Source organism: Miscanthus floridulus, chromosome 16 (assembly GCF_019320115.1).
Source record: "Miscanthus floridulus cultivar M001 chromosome 16, ASM1932011v1, whole genome shotgun sequence".
Lineage (NCBI taxonomy): Eukaryota > Viridiplantae > Streptophyta > Magnoliopsida > Poales > Poaceae > Miscanthus > Miscanthus floridulus.
The window spans coordinates 61,965,214-61,972,324 of record NC_089595.1 but is presented as its reverse complement, the minus strand read 5'-3'; positions in this window follow the sequence as shown (position 1 = coordinate 61,972,324).

The following is a 7,111-nucleotide window of genomic DNA, read 5'->3' as shown; positions in this document are numbered from 1 at the left end:
TCCTCCTCTCTGCCGGCCCAGTCACTTCCTCCCTCCCTTGGCTTGCTTCGTGCCTCCCCGTACTCTGCTCCCTTCCGATGCTGCGTTGCTGGCCCTGCACGTCAGTCGCCCGCACGCACTGACTCTCCCTCCCTCTCGCTGCGCTGCTGGCCCTGCACGTCAGCACCGCCTCCCTCCCTTTCCTTTCTCCCCCGCATGCCCCTTTCCTTTCTCGCTCCCGCCGATGGCACTGCCCCTACGGCAAGCTGTCGGCCCACCGCGCCCACATGGCAAGTGATCGAAATTGCCATATCCCACTCCCTTCCTTCTATGCCGCAGCCCTGTCAGCCTATAAAGCCCTAGCCGGACCCCTTTCCTCTCCCTTTCCCATCCGCTCGAGCTCAATCTCACCGCTGTCGGTAGATTTCCCCTTCCCGAGCACTATCATCGATGTCGACGGGACCCGGAGGTCCGCCGTGTTCTCCTACAGCCCTAGGTACCTTCAATTCGCTGTTCTAGCCTTGATTTGCTCGAATTCCACTCACCCGTGCGCCTCTCTCTCTCTCTCTAGATTGCCGCCGCCGTCGACCGCCCCTTTGGAGCCTCCCCGGACGCCGCGCTCTGTTCCAATCGATTCGTGGTGAGCTTCTCGTTCCTCCCATGCTCTCCGTTCCTCAAATAGCGCTCTACAACGCCGCATCCGCAAGCTCCGAACCGCCGGCCATGGCGCCACCGTGGGGAACACCGCCCCGACGTGCTCCCTGTCCCCACTCGGTATTCTAGTGATCTCACGAGATCTTGTGCTTCACGTACGTGCTTTCGGCTTCAACCGGGGAAGTCCAGGACACCCTCCCGACGTCCGCCACCGAGCTCGGCTCACCGCTAGCCATGGCAAGCTCACCGGAGGCACAGGGCAGCGGTGGGGGACCTCATGTTCATGTAGCACCGTCGGATCTAGCATGGACGACCGGGATTAGATGTACCGGTTCGATACATAACTGGTCCACCACGGCTGTGGACTTGGTCCACCACACCATGTCAGCGCGCGCCCACACCCACGTGGTGCACCGCGCCAACCACAGACTACCACGTGGCTGCCCAGTCAGCAACACGCAGTCAACATCCGGTCAGCCGCGCGTATTTTGCAGAATAACCCTCTTGATTTTGGTGAATCAACCCGCAGTCCGTAATAGTTCAAACTAATTTCTTTTAGGTCCTGTTTTCTTCTGTTTTAGCCCCTGTAGTTTCCAGAATTTGTGCACGTGGTCCAAAATCTGTTTAAATTCAGATTTTAATTGTTTTAATTCAAAAATGAGTTTGAGTTATTTACAGAAATACCATTGAACCTTATTTCATGCGTAACTTATGCGTTTTAAGTCCGATTTGACCCGTTCGAATTGCGTTAGGACCGTATTTATGTTTTCTACATGTTTATACAACTGTTAGGCATATTTCCAATACTTCAAATTCATAGGTAGATTTAATTTATTATTTAACTATAGGAAAATTTGTTTAAATCATAACTTATTCATTTTAACTCTAAAATAGTCCGTTCAAGTTGTGTTGGATTCATAATGATGGGATCTACGTGTTTGTAATAGTGTTTACTATATTGTTATTTCTAAAATAACATGGTTTAAATCATATCTTGATTAATGATTATGCAACTGGTTTTTATACATAAAATATAATTTGTTTTACTTTTGTTTTATAATTTAAATCTAAAATTGACTTAATTTAATCTATATTATTTATAAATATCTTTTATATATGAATTCATATAGTTAACATAAATGAAGCCTATAGTTTTCTTTGCCACGTATAAGCCAAATCTCTCGGTAGTTGTAACTTTTCAACCGTAGCTTCGATTAGCGTGCCTCTCACAACTGTGTATTCGTAGTGATGCGTAGAATCGTATCTCAATCTCTTTTACTTATTTTTCTATGATTGGTGTACTGTTCTGATATAGATGCAATTGTATGCTATGCATGTATGTGTATGGATGTTTGTGTGATGTTCTACGATTACGTCTAGTCGGTGAGATATACGTGGTGATCTAGAAGAAGAAGGATGTGAAGATTAAAGCTTACCGAAGGATCGGTGTATAAGGCAAGTATAGCATGGGACATCCTTATTACCTATTCACATTTAATCACTTAATTCATATTGCATGTGTCTACTTTGATGCCAATAAGGATATCCTAGATATTTGATATCTTGTACCTTGATACCTTTGGGATATTGCATTGGGTAGTTTTTGCTAGTACTTAATCAAAACCATGATCTTGTAACTTGACTAATGGTATATGCAATAAACATTAAAATATGACTTTTTAGCAACATGGAAACAGGGGGTTGGAGTGTTTAGCTACTTTCTAAATGCTTCGGATTCCTCTCCCTAAGGACTTATCTGTAAGCGATCATCCGGGACTTATAGTACAGCTGTGAGGGCTATATGGCTCTGGCTTTAGCTCAGTATGAGGACTTTTTCTAGCTTATTAGTGGTTACCTTTATGGTGCAAGAGGTATGTTTCCTTTTCTGCTAGGTTGTGTGTACCGTGCTGCGATGCCCACGCATGCCACTCCTAGAGAAGGGCCACATACGCCTAGCGGCCCTAACTTGTTAGCCAAACCTTTGAAAGGCTTCATAGTGAACCCTGCCGACCTTCCTTGGTAGTGGGTCAAGAGGCTAATCACCTCAGGCGGAAGGGTAAATCACGACTCACAGTGAAAGTGTACAACCTCTGCAGAGTGTAAAACTGTTATTACAGCCGTGCTCACGGTCACGAGCGGCCTTGGACCCTTATGGAATAGAGATGATCACTAATGGATAATGGTACTAATGATTAATTGTTTATGCTATACATTATTCATGTTTATCTAATCATGTGTTTATGGGAATGATAAATTCTTTGCCACTCAATTGCATAAAAAGATGACCTATTAAAGCTAATCGCAGTTAAACCAGTGTCAGCCTTTTAAGCCTCATGAACCCCATGATATAATTGTTAAGTACGACATGTACTTACGCTTGCTTTACTTTTCTATACATTGGATAAAAATCCCGGATGGGTACCAAATTGCTGGTTTGGAGGAGTTAGGCTTGTGATCAACCAGTCAGTCGTCCCTGTGGATTTAGGAGTCTTCGCCTGAAGATCAGAGTCGACTTTCTGCTGTCTATACTCTGAGGTTATTTTCCTTTTTACTAATACGTTATGTAATAAGTATTGTCTCTTGATATTACCCTAATTTGTGGCTATATGTGAGATTTGACTTCCTGGGCTCACATATAGTGTGTATCTGGTTTTGTCTTTAAAACTGGGTGCTACAGAATTCCAAGTCCTTGTCTTTCTTCTTGGTAGAGGATGAGCCATCTTGTGGTGTGATGTGCATGTACATCTCATGAGCGTTGATCTTTCCCAAGATTTGAGTTGGTGTAGCGGTGGAAAGATCACCTTGATGAAGCACGGTCACAATATGCCCATATTTGTCAATGGGGAGGACACTCAAGATTTTTCTTACAATATCGGATGGTTGCATTTGTGTAAGTCCAAGTCCATTGACTTCCTCTACAAGAACATTTAAGCGTGAGTACATTTCATTAGCACTTTCTTTCGGAAGCATCTCAAATGATTTAAGCTTTTTCATAACAAGATGATTGCGTTCCTCACGCTCGCTCTTAGTTCCCTCATGGAGCGCACAAATATCCGACCATAGTGCATGGGCGTCCTTGTGGTTCCTCACCCGGTTAAACACATCTTTGCAAAGGCCTCTAAAGATGGTGTTTCTAGCCTTTGCATTCCATTTTTCGTAATTCACTTCATCGCCTTGAAGGTGCATGGGATCCCTAGGTTTTGGGAAACCTTGAGAGGCGGCTCTAAGAATTTCAACATCTAGAGCTTCTAAATACGCCTCCATGTGGATTTTTCAATAAGGAAAATCATCTCCCTCAAAGTTAGGAGGAGGTCCATCCCCGTGGGACATCTTTCTCTAGGCGGTTAAGCCTAAATATGTGAGCATGAGGCTCTGATACCAATTGAAAGGATTAAGACGCCCAAGAGGGGGTGAATTGGGCTAATTCTAAAATTCTTTGAAATAATTAAACCCTACACTTAGCCCACTTCACTCCTTGTGCCTAGAAAGTGATTCTATTGATCTACCGCACAAAAGTTTAGCACCCTAAGTTCCAATCCTACTCTAGCATGGCAATTCTAGGAATGTAAAGACAAGAATTGAATTGCTCAAATGTAAATGCTCAAAGTAAAGAGAGGAGAAGGAACGTGGCAATGTTTTGCCGAGGTATCGGAGAGTCGCCACTCCCCACTAGTCCTCGTTGGAGCACCCACACAAGGGTGTAGCTCCCCCTTGATCCACGCAAGGATCAAGTGCTCTCTATGGGTTGATTCTTCGACACTCCATCACGGTGAATCACCCACAACCGCTCACAACTTGAGTTGGGTCATCCACAAGCTCCGCTGGATGATCACCAAACTCCCAATCACCACCAAGCCATCTAGGTGATGGCGATCATGAAGAGTAACAAGCACGAACTCTCACTTGACCACAACAAGCCTAATGAGAAGGATGGATGCACACTTGCTACTCTCCTTGCACTAATGAGGCCTTAATCTTGGATTCTCAAATCTCAATCACCTCACTAGGCTCTTGCTCTCCTAAGCACTCTCAAGGGTGTTTCTCAGTTGTTGAAATGGGCAAGAGACCTCCCTTGGATGAATAGAGGAAGTGCTTATACCCCCTCATTCAAAACAAACCGTTAGGAGATGGAAACACCACACTACGGGGTGACCAGACGCTCCGGTTAGTTCTCACCACCACTGAGTCGTTAGGTTGTGACTGGAGTCTAACCTGCATCCGGTCAGCACTAAAACTACTCTTTGGAACCTTACTAATGTTGACCGGACTCTAGCACCCAGCATCCAGTCACTTCGTTGTTCAGCGTCCAGTCAGTAGCTGGAACCTGACCAGCGTTCGGTCAGCACTGACTGGACGCATCCGATTAGGATTCTCCCTCTCTAGAACCTTACTAGAGTTGATTGGACTCTGGCACCTAGCGTCTGGTCACATTTCACTCAGCATTCGGTCACATCCAAATGACTTCTGCTTGATCAAATGAACTGACCGAACTCTACTGCCAGCGTCCGGTCACACCGGGACCAGCGTTCGATCAACATTTGACCCTCCATTCACTTCCAACTCGAAATCATATGTGAATAAAGTTTTCTCCAATTGATCTCAAGGCTACTTAGGAGCTACCTAGTGCTAGATTTGACAAGTGTGCACCACACCTAACCCACTAGACTCACCTAGGTCAAGCTACTAGTCCATACCCCCCTTTATAGTATGGCCAAAGGAAAAACAAAGTCCTAAACTACTCTAAGTGTCTCTTCAACACCAAACGACACTTAGAACTAGTCCATCCTTAACCTTGTTGTCCATCCTTTGAAAACCAAAACGATTTCCATCATAGGGGCATGACAACCATGATTGCCCAATCAATTGCCATTACCATGACCTAACTTGATTGCCTCTACAAAACACATGTTAGTCATAGTAATCATGTATTGTCATTAATCATCGAAACCCAACTAGGGGCCTAGATGCTTTCAATAAGCACATAAGAATATTAATGAACTATTCACACACTCCTACATCCCTGTAAAATCAGAAGGATGGGTCTAGGTGCCGAAGACAAGGGTTCTTGAGGTGGCGTGATGAGCTATCCAGGAAAAGGGAGTTGATTTAGAGATTGCATTGAAGGAAAAGCTCATTGAGTCGCACTCTTTTGCTCAAGTAGCCAAAATGGGTCTCATGGGTTGGAGGGTGGAGGTGGCTGAGGAATAGGGGGTTACCAAAGGTGGTATGGGGGATATAGGATAGAAACGGCTAGGACAAGGCCAGGTGAGAGGATGATGGAAATATGCATTTCAACTCTCATTGGAATGATGATAGAGATGGAGGATCACGTAGGTTTGAGCATGGTGGAGTGGTGTTCCACTCTGAGTGATAAGAAGGAAGAGGCTTTAAGAGGATGATGGAGGAGATGGATGGATCTCATTTCAAAGAGGAAGATCTCTAATATAGGCTTTTGAGGGACGATGAGGAAAAAGTGAGTGAAGAGACTGGCGAGGACAAGATGGATGGAGAGGTGCCACTAATGCAATAAAGTAGGACATCATAGGTCCAACAGCCCAAATCCTCCTCTTTGCGACAATTAATAGAATCTAGACATATGGCACCAAACTGCCTAAGAATCAAAGGGAATAGAGGAATTGGATTGTGTGGTTATGGAATGCCAGGACAACTTTTCTACAATATTCATGTGCTGCTAAATGAGGAAGATGTGGCTAGAAGCCAAATTATAGCTATTATGAAGGTCATTGAGGGGAAGGGATCAATGGCAAAAATCACTAGTAAATTGCGGTACGTCATATGTTCCACATGGGATTGGTAAGTCAAGAAGATTTCTTCTGATGACTATAAGTTTGTGGTCCCATCAGCTAAGGATCTAGAATTCTTAACGAAGTTCAAAGAGTTCAAATGGAAAATCATACATATATAGGTTTCAATGGAGAAATCCAATTTCATGGTTGGATGTTATGGCATGTTAACACAAGTGTGGGTTCAAGTGAGTGGTGTTCCTATTTGGGCTAGATAGGAAATAGCAGTGGAGGAGGTGGCTTACTTGGTGGGTGATTTTGTAGAGGTGGACAAAAATCTTTACCTAAGTTAGGACCAATTAGATTAAAAGTTTAATGCAAGGATCCAAGGGCACATCCATAGTATTATTTGATGGGAGAGGCTTTAAGATCATCTTGCTCATTGAATATGAGTAGAGAATAAGAGAGACTAATCCAGGTCTAGAAGACTTAAGTGACAAGAAGGATGAAGATGATGACTGAGAAGATGGAGAGGAGGAAGAGTCAGATAATTTCCATCTATCTTTAATGAAGCTTACAAACAGTCTACTAGGCAAGGCTCAACCCTAGAATCAAGAAATAGGGGAAGAGGAGGATGGGGAAACCACAGGGAGATATTAAGGTTTTAGGGACAAAGGTCCAAAAATCCTAAAAAGATCTAGAGGAAGCACATATCACCAAGGAGATATCCAAAT